This window comes from Lithobates pipiens, unplaced genomic scaffold (genome assembly GCF_037356315.1).
Source record: "Lithobates pipiens isolate NorthernLeopardFrog02 unplaced genomic scaffold, aLitPip1_a1.2 Scaffold_16, whole genome shotgun sequence".
NCBI classification, from domain to species: domain Eukaryota; kingdom Metazoa; phylum Chordata; class Amphibia; order Anura; family Ranidae; genus Lithobates; species Lithobates pipiens.
Genome location: NW_027507748.1, coordinates 453,616,625 through 453,634,038, shown reverse-complemented (window position 1 = coordinate 453,634,038; position 17,414 = coordinate 453,616,625).

The following is a 17,414-nucleotide window of genomic DNA, read 5'->3' as shown; positions in this document are numbered from 1 at the left end:
ACACTGATGAGGCTGCACTGATATGTGGCACTGATGGGCACTGATAGGCAACACTGATGGGAACTGATAGGTGGCACTGATGGACACTGATAGGCAGGACTGATGGGAACTGATAGGTGGAATCTATGGAAACTGATAGGTGACACTGATGGGTACTCATAGGCAGCAATGATAGGTGGCACTGATAGACATCACTAATAGGCACTGGCAGGCAGCACTGATGAGCACTAACAGGGAGCACTGATGGGCACTGATTGGCAGCAATGATTGGTACTCATTGGCACTGATTGGTAGCACTGTTGGGCACTGATAGGCGGCAATGATGGGCACTGATAGGCAGCACTGATATGCAGCACTTACGGGAACTGATAGGTGGCCTTTATGGGCACAGATAGGTGGCACTGATGGGCACTGATAAGCAGCAATGATAGGTGGCACTGACAGACATCAGTAATAGGCACTTTCAGGTAGCACTGATGGGCACTGACAGGGAGCACCGATTGGCACTGATTGACAGCACTAATTGGTACTCATTGGCACTGATTGATAGCACTGGTGGGCACTGAAAGGCAGCACTGATGGACATTGTTGGGGCTGCACTAATCATCAGGGCACTGATAATCAGTGCCCTGATGATCCGTGTAGATGTCCCCGTGTGGATTTGCTGGTTATTGTCTCTCCTCTCCTCATGTGCTGTCAGTATTGGGAGAGGAATGCCGATAACCAGCAAATTCTATTTACACTGTGAACAGCTGTATTTGGACACACCTGGTCACATGGTAAAGAGCCACTGTGATTGGCTCTTTACCCCAATCACAGATCCCGGTAGAAGCACAAACATGGGAGGACATCAATAGATGCCCTCTCGGCAATGTGCGACCGCGCTGTAGCCGTCATTCAGTTATAGCGCGTCCCTGAAGAGGTTAAAATGTTTTTCCACTTTTGCAGTCAAATTTGTACAAAAACCCTGCTATATGTTTTTTATGTGTTCATAGTCACAGCATACCCAAAAATATTTCTTACTGTTTAGATGTTTCTAAAGAGAAGGCGTCATGAATGATTAAAAAAAAATTCTAGACAGTCTCAAGTGTCTTTCCCCCACTCTATCCCTATTTAACATACAATCTAGTTTACAGCTGACAATGAAGAATAATGAACACAGTACCGACAGGGTTAATTATGCTGAACATTGCTCTACAGCACTGTCCTAAACAATGCTGTAGAGCATGTAAGGATTTTTAAGCAAGTAAAAATACATTTTAAAAGTAAGCAGCATTTTTAATTTTGTAACGCCACGTTAAGGTGAACATGTAACAAATATAAGCAGGTCTTATCTTAGTTTGGCTGCAATAGTGGAAATATTCTTAAGGGTGGGCATAGCATTAAAATCACACTTTACGTGTATAAGTAAGGTATATGTTCTTATCAACAAACAACTATATATTTTTAAGCAATAAGTCACAAATAAAAATGCTGCTCCGAATTCCATCAGGACACTTAAAACCTTGGCAAAGTTGAAATTGTATCAGGCGTAGTGTGAGTTTTCATTATCGTATGCTGTATGTATTGTTTTTAATAACCCACTTTTGTTTTTAGTTTAGCTGATCTTTCTCACATGCATCTAAATGAAAATGTTATAGGTCCTCTTTAGAAAATGTTTCAGTCTCCAGTTTTCATCATGCCCATTTCTGGCTTGTCTGCTAGACATAATGTCATCTTTGCCCACAATCTGAATGGTCAGTGACATTTTGTTCTCCTTCTTACAATACATTTTTAAACTTTTTTTTATTACATTTGTATACATTTAAAGGGGTTGTAAACCCTCATGTTTTTTCACCTTAATGTATCGGATGCTTTAAAGGTGAAAAAACTTCTGTCACTGAGCAGCCCCCCTGTTTTACTCACCTGAGCCAGTTCGTTCCCCCGCCAGAGATGCGCTCTACCTCTCCGGCAAGTGTTCTCGGCTCTTGATTGGATAGCTTGATAGCTTCAAAGCCATTGGCTCCCAATGCTGTCAATCAAATCCAATGACGCAGGCGCTGGGGTGGGGCCGAGTCCAGCATTGTGTTTCTATGGATGCAAATGCTGGACTCGAGAGCATGGCCGCACGTTAACCCCCAGGGAGAGTGCTTCTCCTATGGGGTTTACCGATGCAGTGAGAAGCCACAAGCGCCGTCGGGGGACCTCAGAAGTTGAGGATTGGGCCACTCTGTACACAACGAACTGCACAGTGGAGGTAAGTATGACATGGTTTTTATTTAAAAAAAAAACAACTGTGACAACAATTCACAAACAATACAATGCAATGCTACAGCACCCACAGACAGTACAGCAAAGGGAACTTAAAACGCAAATAATATAGAAATGTAAAAAAACTCATAGACATAGAATATATAATCCAAGACATTACCAATCCTCCATAGCATATTAATGATATCCCCATGCACCAACCACCCCACAGAGGAGTAAAAGGCAATCACATCCACCTCCGTCTCCCAAGGGGGACCTAAGAGCAGACACAGAGCCCAGTGATCATAAACAAAAATGTATGTTTGATACTTTTCATTGTCTCCTAATTTGTGGTTCCTCCTTTAGAAATCCCTGGGAGCCAAGTTTGTCTTCCTTGTTGTTGTACCACTTTCACATCAGCATGTGCTCTAATATAGAGATGGGAGAGATACATTGTTCATGTTGCAGTATTTACCAAATTACACATCTGGACCCTTTATTAAGTAGAGTTAGTAGACAGTATGCTTTAGAAGTCAGTTGATATTTTCTGAGTACTTACATCTCACACCCTCTGCTTTGCTGCTGTTTCAGCTATGGGACTGTAAACTTCAGATCTCATTGGACTGAACAAAAAGCAGTAATTTATTCAAAAATAGTTATCCTTCTCCTGGTGTATTAACTTTGTGAAATGAGCCTACTCAGTGGCTTTTTTTACCTAGGCAAATTAAGTTTCACTTGGCATACCCCCTTCTTGCCATGGTGCATCATTCCTGTGGCCTACTAATTCAGACCAATGGGCCATGAAAATAAATACATTTTCCCTTGCCATAGCAGCTGAGACAAATCTTTTGCACATAAGAACACAAGAAGAATTTCAAGAAGCATGCTAATTTCCCTTGTACGTGTGTATAGAGCACAAAAAGCCTTTATCTGATCAAAAAATGTAATTAGGTACCCACCATTGTGGATGAAAAGATTTAAACGTTTTTTTAAATCTGAGGCATCAACTTACATTTATAACAGTGACAAAATCACAAATGTTTAGCTAGCAGACAAGTGGATGATTGACTGGGCCAAGTTTCTACTTCCTGTCTAGAGGGTTCGCAGTGACAACTAGTAAAGGTAGGAAGGAATGGAGTAGAAGAATTACTCTGCTGCTGATGGGAGTAAGTATTATGATGCTTAGCAGATAAGCCACTGGGTACAAAGTCCTTTTTCATATATCTCTACCCTATATTTCATCACCGTTACAGAAAATAAGTGATATTCTTGGCTAGAAGAGGACTGGTCAGTGTGGTCAACAATAGTAGTAGCATATCAGGAAATTATACCTTCTTGCTCTTGAAATGGCAACCAGTCCAGTACCAGGGAGTTGTTGGCCAATTTGCTTTTCCCACAAGAAGGAATATTTGTTATTGCTGAGCACTTTGGATACAGAAGTCTCTAAATCTGTACCTGTGAGCTGCTTAAATGTGCATATGATGTTTTGTCAAACCCAGGTTCCGTCAGCAAGATTAAAACCAATATCATAGCTTCAATAAATCTTTGCGTGTTACTTACTCGTACATCTTAAAAAATAACTAGGATGCTTTCTGCAAAAAAAAAAATGTAATAAAAAAAAACATACATAAAAATCAACACATTTTTCTACCTAACTCATATATTTCACACAAGTGGATTTTTCCTTTTTTAACAAATGTTTTTTTCACCCTAATGTATACTAACCACAGAATGGAACGTTTTCAGCAAATTTCTCATTATCTACCAACATTTTTGTAAGGAAAATAATTCCTTTATTGAAGAATTAAGGATCTATGGAAAAGAAATGGGGTTTTTATATCTATATATATATATATATTCATGAAAAATGTTTCCTAGCTCACATGGGTGATAACTTGCACTTATTTATATGTATGTATTTATATATGATAATATATGTGTGTGGCTATGTATTAACAATCTGGGCCAATGTGTGTTGTAATAGTGTAATTGACCTGAAAATGTTTCCTTATTTTGACATCCTACAAAGGGTGCGCCTCATTCATAGTTATAAATTGACCTCTATCATATGATTACAACCTCTAAAACCTTCCTATATTTAATTGTTTCACCTTTTAAATGTAACAACCAAAACTGTGGTAATAATGGAGCCTCAATGTTTTTTCAATCCTTATTAGTTTATATTTGGTCTATTAAAATCTAATCTTGTTATTATGGTTAAAAATAATGCATAAGCTTTCATTGCCAAGGGATTGGTGCAAGTAAATTTAGTGCAGTGCAGAGAGCTATGCCAAACCCTATGGCATTTCACAACCAATTCCTCACTGTAACCCAAGCAGTAATGTTTTTTTGCAAACCTAAACTAATGCTGGCTTATGTAAACCTAAATTCTTGTTTGAAAATGCTCCTGTGCCAGGCCCAGGATCCATTGCACCAAAGATACATTCCTAGAGTGGAAAGATGTTGGCATGAATATTTCTGCATTAAAAGAAATTGGCACCAAAGCAAACAATAGTTACATAATCAACCTTTGTTTAAAAGCCTGTTATGTTCTCTGAATAAATTGTTTGAGTTGAGGAGTAGATGAATGATCATAAGGACATCATTTACTGTAACCATTTCAAAACCAAGCCAATTCTAACATTTCTCATATACATGAAAAAATATGCATTTTTTTGCTAGAAAATTACTTAGAATCTCAAACAAGGGATGGTGGACAGGGGTGATTTACATATTTTTATCTTATTATTTGTTTTATTTAAAAAAAAAAATGTTTACAGGTATACCCCATGTTTAAGTACACAATTTGGGGTTTATTTACTAAAGCTAGAAAGTGCAAAATCTGGCTCACTTCTGCATAGAAACCAATGAGATTCCAGGTTTTATTACCAAAGCTTAATTGAACAAGCTGGGGTTAGAAGCTCATTGGTTTCTATGCAAAAGGGAGCCTGATTTTGCACTTTTCAGCTTTACTTTCAATATATTTTATTTTCAAAGCAGAACAAAAGATAGGCATAACAATTTGTCGGCCCAACATAAGGCCAGAAATACAACATTATAAACAGGTTTGAAAAAAAAAACAAGGAATCAGCAACACAGATCTTGCTAGTGTTACATATCCATACAGTTGGTTGGATTAGGAAATATTCAGACTTTACCCTTGGACAGTAAATATGGTGGTAGGAACTCTGGCTAAGAGGTCCAGTGGGCAAGGGGGACATACCCATCCTAGGCACCCCTAATGGGATCATTCTGTGCCCCGGCCTCCCGACCCCCCCCCCCCCCCCCCACAGCCCTCTGCCCTTAGTTGGTCTAGCAAGGATATAGGTCAAGCCAAAGGTGGCTCCAGTATTATTTACGCAATCAGGCTTTCTGTGTTGCTAATTTGGCTCTATAACAATCTAACTGTGAAAAAACCCTTAAATCGAACCGAACTAAAAAGGATGAAAGATGAACAGGGGAGAGAAGAGGTGAGAAAGGGGGAGTGGAGAAAAGGACGCCTTTGGAGGTTTGAGGGAGATCTGGGGGAACTCCAGCAATGAGGGAATTCCACAATAAGTTGCCCAAGGTTCCCATACCATTTCAAATTTGTGTGTTGTGTCTGATAGGATACTGACTAATTTCTCTTGGGCCATTATCCATGAGTTCTTGCACTTTATAGCTACAAACTGTATCTTTGGCTGTTTCCATGCTCTAGTGATGGTGAGTTTTGCCCCAGGAGCATAAAGTGAATGAACTTTCCGTAAGGTTTTGAGATTTGCAGAATATGGCCATTAAGGAGGGCTACAAATGCAGACCTGGGGATCGAGCACTCAGTGACCTTGTAAATGAGGTTAAAGATTCTCTTCCAGACTGGTCTGATTCTGGAGTACTCCCACAAGATGTACACCATCGAGCCCAGGAGTTGACAACCCCTGAAGCAACTGGAATTTGCTGTTGGGTATATGGCTGCAAGCCTGGTGGGAGTCATATACCACCGCATTAGTACTTTTAAATTTGCTCCCATTAGCGATGTGTTTAGGATACCCTGGAAGGCTTTAGAGCAAGCAGTCTGCCAGGCTTCCAGATCCCACTCGTGTTAGAGGTCGGCTTACCAAGCTGTCATGTATTTAGATTTTTCTGTCGGTTGGGTGAGTGACGAGTAGATGATTGAGATGCCTCCCCTTTGCCCCATGGCCTGCCAACACCAGAGCTCATAGTCCATGAATGGAGAGGTTTTTCCGCCCAGATTTTGCGTAGAAAGTATGAGATCTGTCCGAATCTGAATTTTTTCGGAATCTGGAAGATCCAGGTAGTTCATACTGTGACCCAGGGTGAATGGGCCCCTATCTGGAAGTAGTGTACTATGCGGTACAGGCCTTTATCCAGCCACCATTTAAAGGCTTTAATGTCCATTCCAGGAGGGTGGTTTGGGTTGTGGAATATGTGAGCTTGAGGTTGCCCCTTAGAAACCAGGGCTGGAAGATTGCAGATGCTATCCCAAAGGGTGTTAGAATGAGAAAGGGAAGGTGACATAATTAGCAGTCTCTGTTTTTGGGGGCACCAGAGCAGATAATTGAGGGTGAATTGGGGGATAGCCTGCCTTTATATAACTGGTCTGCTAAGTGTTATTTGTATACATGCAGCAAACCCGTCCCTCCCTTTTTTCTGTGGAGATATTGCGTGTGTTGGGGAATTCTGTATCTTGAATTGCCCCAGATAAAATTTAGTAATTTACATTGTAAAGACCTCAGCTGGTCCTTTCGGATTGAAATGGGGAGGGAATAGATACAAGATTCTAGGTAGATTCTGTACGCACTGTTAGGGTAACCCCCAGATATTTGATAGAGTACAAGCTCCATTCAAACTTGATTGGATTGTTGGAGTAGGGATACTGTGGATGGTGGGAGGGACACATTTAAGGCCTGTGATTTGGTATAGTTTATCCTGAGCCCTGAGATTTTATAGACATCCGTTAGGGTTTTGTACAGGTTGGGTAGGGAGGTAAAGGGAGAGGTTAGGAATAGGAGTATGTCATCTGCAAAGAGACCGCATTTGTGGATCTGATCTCCACATGTTACCCCTTGTATGTCCGGATTCCATGGGATAGCGATGGCTAGGGTCTCTATCGCTATGGCAAAAATGATTGGGGACAGCGGGCATCCTTGTCTGGTACCTCTGGCTATTTCTATTGGGAAGAGTAGTGTGCCATTGCCGCCACCTCCTCCTGGAAAGGTGCCTCAAGGATGTCTCTATGTTTGGTTTCTAGGGATGGAATGGTCAGTCCATCTAGGAATTTGGTTATCGAGTCCCTGGTTGGCTGTGGAGGGGTGCTATATAGGTCAGAATAAAATTTATGAAACGCCTCCAGGATCCTGGCTAGGTTAGCTGTGGGTTCCTGGCCTGCCACGTCTATCTTGGGAAAGGAAACAATCTGTGTTCTAGGGGACACTTTGGCTGCCAGCATCGGGCCAATCTCTTCTTTCTGGGTGTAAAATGTATTGGAACTCCAGTGGATAGATCTCTCTGCTTTTTTTGTGAGGACAAGATTTAGTTCCAGTCTCAGTTTGTCTACTTGTGCAAGCAAGGCTGGGGATGGATTCTTTTTGTGCTGTGACTTCATGGTCCTATATGACTTTTCGAGATGCTCAATATCTGCTCTGTGTTCTTTTTTAGTTTGCGTAGCTATCTGTATAATCTTACTTCTAATAAAGACCTTATGAGCTGCCCACAGAGTCTCTGCAGAGGTGCCCTCCACATTATTGAGTGTGAAGTATTCTTGAAGCACTTTATTAATGTCTATTTTTAGATTGGGTTGGAGAGGATGGACTCATTTAGTCGCCAGTGTCCCCGTTTTGCCATACTGACTCCAGAGTGGATAGACATGAACACAGCGGAATGATCAGATAGGACCTTGTCTCTGATTTGGGAACTGCTGGAAGAATATTTGGAAGAATCAAAATATGACCAATCCTAGCATAGGTGTTATGTGGGTGGGAGGGATAAGTGAAGTCTCTTTTTGAAGGGTTAGATTCTTGCCAGACATCTGTTAAACCCCTGTCATGAGGAGCTTGGCAATTCTAAGGCTCACCCTAGTGGGTCTGGTAAGTTTGGTCGTGGGGTGTTTAGACTTGTCCAACCCCTGGTCAAATCCACATTGTAGTCCCTCCCATATGACTTTGCCTTCCAACAGAGGAGTTAGGGTATCTAAGATGAGGCGGAAAAACTGTTCTTGCCCTTTATTGTGGAAGTAATATGAGACAAGGCAATACAGGTGTCCCCCTATTGTACCCTTGACCAGGAGAAACCTGCCCTCTGGATCCTTAAAATCTGATAGGTATTCAAAGTCACAGGCTTATGGAGAAGAATATTGCGACCCCTCTGGTTTTATTTTCAGCATTAACGAGATGGAAACAGGAGTATTGAGAGTGAATGAACTTTGGACTGTACCACCTAGGAAATTGGGTTTCTTGGATCATGAGGATATCAAGTTTAAGAGATTTGTAATAATGAAAGATTTTTTTTCTTTTGATGGGGAATTTAGGCCTTGTACATTGTGTGTGGCAATTTTGAGGGAGCTCTGTGTGGGGTCAGCCATGAAGTTTAAGTAATGTTCCGTGTCTGTCTGTCTCGTCACTCACCCTTCAACGTTTTCTGTCCTCCTGGCCCTGCTGATCCTTTGTGTGTACCTGTGTGAGGAGACGCCCCCCCAAGAACCTCTACACAGGTAGAGCAGGGAAGGCCTGTTCCAAAAAGGAACAGGCAACCTGTCCCCCAGAGACCAGCCATAGTCTGAGTGAAAGGTGGAGGCACATGGGGCCCACCCCAGCCAGGGCGCCCCTGGTAAATATGAAAATCTTCTAAACAGCAGTAACCAGGAATAACATACTCAGGTTTTAGGCTAGGTTGACAGGACCTAGGTCCAGCTCAGCGAACCCTCTGTCCTCCCCTCCATAGGGAGCCAAGGAGGGAGGGTCCCTGGCTAAAGGGTGTGGAGAGCCCCCACTAAAAGGGGGGACCATCACCATAGCTTAACCACTGCAGCCCCGGACCAATTGTCAGCCTAAGGACCAGAGGTCTTTTTACAATTTTGCACTGCACTGCTTTAACTGGTAATTGCGCGGTCATGCAATGTTGTACCCTAACAAAATTTGCGTCCTTTTCTTCCCACAAATAGAGCTTTCTTTTGATGGTATTTGATTGCCTCTGCGATTTTTATTTTTTAAATGGAAAAAAAACCGAAAATTTTGAGAAAAAAATATATTTTCTACTTTTTGTTATAAGAAAAATCGAATAAACTCAATTTTAGTCATACATTTAGGGCAAAATTTATTCAGCCACATGTCTTTAGTAAAAAAAATGTCAATAAGCATATATTTATTGGTTTGCGCAAAAGTTATGGCGTCTACAAACTAGAGTACATTTTCTGGATTTTACACAGCTTTTAATTTATGACTGCCTATCTCATTTCTTGAGGTGCTAAAATGGCAGGGCAGTACAAACCCCCCCAAATGACCCCATTTTGGAAAGTAGACACCCCAAGGAAATTGCCAAGTGATTGAATAATGACAAAAAAAAAGTTTACAAACAGTTGTCACTAAATGATATATTGCTCACACATGCCATCGTTATATGTGGAATTACACCCCAAAACATATTCTGCTGCTTCTCCTGAGTATGGGGATATCACATATGTGGGACTTTTTGGGAGTCTAGCCGCGTACGGCACCCCGAAATCCAATCACTGCCTTCAGGATTTCTAAGGGTGCAAATTTTTGATTTCACTCCTCACTACCTATCACAGTTTCGAAGACTATAAAATGCCAAAACAACACAAAACTCCCCCAAATGACCCCATTTTGGAAAGTAGACACCCCAAGGAAATTGCTGAGGGGAATGTTGAGCCCATTGATTATTTTTATATTTTTGTCCTAAGTGATTGAATAATGACACAAAAAAAAGTTTACAAAAAGTTGTCACTAAATGATATATTGCTCACACATGCCATAGTTATATGTGGAATTGCACCCCAAAATATATTCTGCTGCTTCTCCTGAGTATGGGGATACTACATATGTGGCATTTTTTGGGAGTCTAGCCGCGTACGGCACCCCGAAAACCAATCACTGCCTTCAGGATTTCTAAGGGTGCAAATTTTTGATTTCACTCCTCACTACCTATCACAGCTTCGAAGGCCATAAAATGCCAAAATAACACAAAACCCCCCCAAATGACCCCATTTTGGAAAGTAGACACCCCAAGGAAATTGCTGAGGGGCATGTTGAGCCCATTGAATATTTTTTTTTGTCCCAAGTGATTGAATAATGACACACAAAAAAAAAAAAAGTTTGCAAAAAGTTGTCACTAAATGATATATTGCTCACACATGCCATAGTTATATGTGGAATTGCACCCCAAAATATATTCTGCTGCTTCTCCTGAGTATGGGGATACCACATATGTGGGACTTTTTGGGAGCATAGCCGCGTACGGCACCCCGAAAACCAATCACTGCCTTCAGGATTTCTAAGGGTGCAAATTTTTGATTTCACTCCTCACTACCTATCACAGTTTCGAAGGCCATAAAATGCCAAAAGAGCACAAAACCCCCCCAAATGACCCCATTTTGGAAAGTAGACACCCCAAGCTATTTACTGAGAGGAATGTTGAGTCCATGAAATATTTTATATTTTGCCACAAGTTGCAGGAATATTAAAAAAAAATGTTTTGCACAAAGTTGTCACTAAATGATATATTGCTCACATATGCTATGGGCATAAGTGAAATTACACCCCAAAATAAATTCTGCTGCTTCTCCCGAGTACGGGGATACCACATGTGGAGGACTTTTTGGGAGTCTAGCCACGTACGGGACCCCGAAAACCAAGCACTGCCTTCCGGATATAAAATGCTACCAAAAAAAACTGTTAGCGATCGCAGGGATCAGGCATGACTCTGCAAACGCTGCAGTTATGTGTTTAGTGTTTTGAAAGTGACAGTGATCGATCGATACTGCACTTGGGTGAGCTGGTTGGAGGGGCAAAACGCAGGTGCCAGCAGGTATCTGGGCTGATCCCGCTAACAATGCGTTTTTTTGGAACCCTAAACTGCTGGGGACGCTAGTATAGATCTGATCAGTCAGATATTGATCTGTTCAGATTCTATACCACTACGGGAGGTGTATGCTTTGCGTGTGGGTGTTAGCGGTACTGGCACTAACCTAGCGCTGCCTGGGGCGACACAGACCCTGACCCTAAAACCTAATTGATATCACCCGCCGGGTGATCAGGGGGTTAAACCTTTATTGGGTAATAAATGGTGGGTACCCTGATGCTATAAAAAGCAAACTAACTAACCAGAGTCACCCGTAACACTTATACGGTGATCACTGGTGAAAGGGTTAACTAGGGGCAATCAGGGGGTTAAAATCTTTATTAGGTAGTATATGGGGGTCCCTGGCGCTACATAAAAACCTGACGGGGAACCTAAATAACTAACTGGCTAACCAGCGTCACCAGTGACACTTATACAGTGATCGCTGGGGAAAGGGGTAACTAGGGGCAATCAGGGGGTTAAAACCATTATTGGGTAGTATATGGGGGTACCTAGTGCTATAAAAACCTGGCGGTGAACCTAAAAAAAATAACTAGCTACCTAGCGACACTAGTGACATTAATGCAGCGATCAGAAAAATTATCGCTTAGTGACACTGGCAAAAGGGGGTGAAAGGGTTAACTAGGGGCAATCAGGGGGTTAAAACCATTATTGGGTAGTATATCGGGGTACCTAGCGCTATAAAAACCTGGCGGTGAACCTGAAAAAATAACTAGCTAACTAGCGACACCAGTGACACTAATGCAGCAATCAGAAAAATGATCGCTTAGTGACACTGGCAAAAGGGGGTGAAAGGGTTAATTAGGGGCAATCAGGGGGTTAAACCTTTATTGGGGGGTAGGGGGCTACCCTGGACCTAACACCTAACACGGGGGGTGATCGGGGGGTGATGGGGGGGCTGTGTGCCTATGTGTGCCTACATGTCAGTGTAGTGTTGGTGCACACTTACTTTCACTCTTCTCCTCGTAGTCCGGTCAAAAAGACCGCCCCGAGGAGAATGACATCACTTCCTCCCTGCCTGTGTTTACTATACACAGCGGAGGAAGCTTCTCATTCGCCAGGAGCGATCGAGAGGGGATGGCCAGAAACCAATGGCCATCCCCTCATCCCGGATCGCTCCTGCAGCGAAACGGACCACCGCATCCAGCGGGAGGGGGTCCGATCGGAACCCCACACCCGCTGGAAGGCGAGCACGTACATGTACGTGCTTGTGCCTGTCGGTGCCACTTGGTCCTTAAGTGGTTAAGTAAATATATACGATCATCTAACTAAAAATTTGAACATCGTAGGAGGAGTATTCAAGTCTCCTGGCCCAAATCTAATCAGGGCTCTCGATCAAGTGAAGTGCATGGGACAGTCAGGGCCGCTGATAGAAATCATGGGGCGCTGTACAGCCTACCTGACAGGGCCCCCTTCAGCTCCACCCCTGGCCCCGCCCCTGGTCCCTCCTTCAGCCCTGCCCTGTCCCGGCCCCTCCCCAAACCCCGCCTTGAAACAAAGTGCAGGTTTGTCTACAAGTGATAGTCATGGCTGGCACTGTCTGCAGCACATTACGGCATTGGCGGCATGGGTGGCACTGTCTGCAGCACATTACGGCATTGGGGGGAATGGGTGACACTGTCTGTAGCACATTACGGCATTAGCGGCATGGGTGGCACTGTCTCTGCAGGCAGCACATGCGTTATAAGCCATAAAGCATGTGCTACCGGCAGACAGTGCCGCCAATGCTGTAACACTAATGGCATAACGCATGTGCTACTTGCTGACAGCTCACCCATGCCGCCAATGACATATTGTGCTGCAGACAGTGCCACCCATGCCGCCAATGGCATAATGCCATTGGCAGCATGGGTGGCACTGTCTCTGCAGGCATCACATGCGTTATGACATTAGCATCATGGGTGGCACTGTCTGCAGCACAATATGGCACTGGCAGCATGGGTGGCACTGTCTGCAGGCAGCACATTTCTTATGGGCCATAACGCATGTGCTACCTGCAGACAGTGCCACCAATGCCATATTCTGCTGCAGACAGTACCACCCATGCTGCTAATACCATAATGTATATATGCTGCTGCATTACTAGTAGATCTTGAATTCCCCCCCAAGCAAGCACATACCTGTGTCATTTTTAGCCGGGCTCCATGAGGCACTTCTTCCCTGATCCTGCTGCTGCCTGGACTGGAGTGTCCACAAATGATTCCATTCAGATGCGATGTCGATGATGCCAGTTACTTATTTTTTGTGTTCTGCCACCGCCGCTCGCCTCACTGACACTTCTCTCATGAGGAGGGGGAGGAATCGTTCCACGGCGCCAGGGGGACGGCACGATAGAGAATGCACTGGCTGGGACTTGAGCCACAGCCAGCATGAAGAGCGGGTACAGAAGAGGTATTCTTCCGCACCCGAAATAGAGGAAATAGTCCCTCCACTGCCGCCAGCTATCTGCACAAAAAAAAACGTAAAAATAACCGGGGGGTGGTGGGGGCTATTTGGTTGGTAGTTGAGCCGAACGGACTCTGATCGGCCATGGCTGGAGGATTTTTTTTTATATGAATTATTTATCTGCTCAGCTTGCCCGGGCCCCCCTGCTGGCCGGGCCCGGTACAACAGGGCCAGTTGTACTGGCCTATCAGCGGCCCTGGGGACAGTTATTGTCATCCTGGGTCCGGTCAGGGAGGTCCGTTGTCTTTAACCTTCTTGGTCCTTGGTCTGTTCCACAGGGGAGATTGAGGGCTAGTGGGGGTCCGTCTCTTGGATGATCCAGGGTTGTTGTGGGAAGTATCCATAGCTGCTTCTTGTGAGAGGAGCTTAAGTTGTAGTAGCAGTCTTTCAAGGAAAGTGGAGAACGAGTAATTTTTTCTGTTGTCTGAAATCTTTACAGCAAATGGGAAGGCCCACCTGTATTTTATGTCCTTTTGTGTCAGGGCAAGTAGTAAAGGCTTCAGAGACCGTCTGTGTTGCATTGCGGAGGGCGAGAGATCTGCGTACATATCTGGATGGGATGTCCTTGGTACATCGCCTTGGGCACGGATCGAGCTTGTCTCATTACCTCCTCCTTCACTGCATAGAAGTGGGTTTAAGCAATAATGTCTCTCGGCGAGCCACATCCAGTTGTTCCTGTATTGTGTGTATAGCTTTGATTCTGGTTCCCAGATTCTGAAAGTCTGTTTTTAATTCTCCTGTTATCTTAGCTGCAGTTTGGGATAAACCCCTTTCAAGGAGAACTGACAGTTTCTGGTACCATTCAGCCACTGAAAAGGCAGAGGCTGCAGCCTGGGAGTCAGCAGGGAAGGTATCAGTGTGGCTGGCTGTGTTAAGCCCTATAAGGAAGAGGGCATCGTCCTCAATGGAGCAGCCTATCAGTGATTCTGTGGAGTCTGGGGATGGGGACAGGACTTGCTGGGTACTTACATGTACCGGGGGGGTATAATTCAAGGTAGCCGGGCGATCATTAGCAGTCCGTCTGGGGTGTCCTCAGCACTGGAAGCATAAGGCCTTGTTGTGGCCGCACTCTTGGATCCACCAGCCAGATCTATATTATTAAATTGTGGCCCGAGGTCCACGTACTGTGGAACCGGGCAAACCGGGCATATGGGGGAATACCCGGGTGTCTAGGGGTGCCATGGATGGTGATAGCTCTGCTCCCGGATCACTGTGTGTGGATCGCCAGGCGCCACTGGGCTGGGGTGGTGAGGACCTCCTGGCTCAGGCAGCCATCTCCTGGGTGGCTCCACGCATGCACCTGCACTTTCCAGCTTTAGTAAATAAACCCCATTGTGTACTTAAAAGTGGGGTATGCCTGTATACTGTAACTCTAAATTTATTTTGATCAACTTTATTTCTATCACAATGGATGAACAGCATACCTTGTGACAGTATGGGCTGTGACAGGTTCTCTCCTCTGGCCTCCAAAGAATCTGATAAAACTGAGGTCAGTTTGATCAGATGGTTTGCAAACTGGTAACAGTTTGTAAACAATCAAACTAAAACTGGAAATTATGAAATCCTTGCTGCCTCTAATTTCTGATTTTGCAGATGGGTTGCAATGGAAGTTCCTCTCACTATGTGCAGTGCATCCAATTTGACCAGATACATTGGTACATGGCTTCCCGGCAGGGACGGGAAAGCCTGGTAAAGGCAATGGTCAGCGGAGGAAGGGGGGAACCCCATAAAAGTGTTTGAGTGGCTGTATAGCTACTTGGATAAAGATAGAGAATCCCCGGCTCTATAAAACATACCAGGATCATGACTGTAGCTGCAGCTATGATCCTGATATAATCACCTCAATACATGGCCATACCAGGGGCGTACCAAGAAGTTGGCCAAACTGGCACCCACCAGGGGTACAGGCAGAGGGGGGCGCATATTGGCAGTGTTCTACTACTCTTCTAACTTGTTCTCACACACAGCCCGCCTTCACATCACCTCACACGCTTCAGATGCAGATGCATGCCTTCCGTCCCTGCAGCCTGTCTCATGCACACACCGAAAGTGCACTTGGAAGTAAAGTTTCTGTAGATCCGAGGGGGACATGCAAGTAAAATAAAAAACACCATTTTAGCTTGCACATGATTGGATGATAAAATCAGCAGAGCGTCCCCTCATTTCAGATCTACCCCTTAGATTTAGAGCGACTGCACTTCCAAATGCACTTTCAGTGCACTTTCAAGGGGGGGCGCCAATACAGATTCTCAGCAAGGGCACTAGAGACCCTAGTTACGCCTCTGGGCCATACAGCAGTATTGAGGTTGTTAATGGTAACCATTGCTGGACTCGGTGGTTACAAGGGGTTCATGCTGCAACCCACTCTTGCTCCTACAATTACTGTTGGTCAGATTTTCAACATTTTTACCAAATTTGTGGGCTAGTGCTTCCAGCTAAATGCACTGGTTCTTCCTCTCCTTTCCTAAAAGCCCAGTCTTTAACTTTAACCTCCCTGGCGGTATGATTAGTTCTGGGTTTAGGTGCTGAAAGCGGTACAATTATTTTGAATGGAAATTTGGTGTTTTATATTGTAGTCCTGTAATTCTTAGGAATAACTCTCTTAAATCTGTTCAAACCAGAGTCTAGCAGACATCCCCGGTATGATAAAGTTTATAATATAATAAATAATAATAAAAATTATTCAATAATGTATTCAAATCCTAAAACACTGAAAAAGGGACACTTTATGGTTGCTATGGACAATCTCCAAATTCCAGGCAGAAAAAACTGTATTTATAATATAAAAGTGCAGGCAGGGCACTGCACAGACCACTAGGGACAAAGGGAGTGTATAATTTTTTTATACAGTACTGTAATCTGTAAGATTACAGTACTGTGTGTGTTTTGTGTACTTTTACTTTTTTGAATTTGGCGCCGATCTCCTCTCCCGTGCGTCGTAGTGTCGCAGGGAGCGGAGCTCGGCGGCATTCGGCACTGTGTGAATCGGGCGGAGGACAGCTCAATCACACAGCGCGGAGGACATCGCTGGATCCAGGGGACAAGGTAAGTAACTCTCCCTGTGTCCTCCCAGTATCCAGCGATGCAATCCCGAGTCTGGCTCGGGGTTACCGCTCGTGGAACTAAAATCCCAACCCGAGCCAGACTCGGGATCACCGCTAGGCAGGTTAAAGACTTATACAGCAGATAAGCATGTCACTTTGAATAGAGACAGATACAGATTTGGCTGATTTACTAAGAATCTTTATGAAATAAATTGTGTGAAAATTCACTTCATTTTCCAATCATGTGCAGATGCAATAGGTACACAGGAATTTACTTTTGATATGATGGGATAACACATTACCCAATTTATTGAACTGGATGGACTTGTGTCTTTTTTCAACCAGACTGACTATGTGCAGTAACTGCTGTGTGAAGATTCTTAACTCATTTAGTAAATCAGCCTCAGAAACTGCTCTAGTCCATCCCAAATTTAATCACCAATACCAAATATCATTTGGCAAAAACATTTTTATTATGGCATCACCAGTCACTTCATACACTGAGCCTCATTAACATTTACCACTGTGACCACTAGCCATTGACACCTTTTATGTGGCAGAAGGCAGTTTTAGGGCATGTTTTAATTGGACTGATGACTGCTC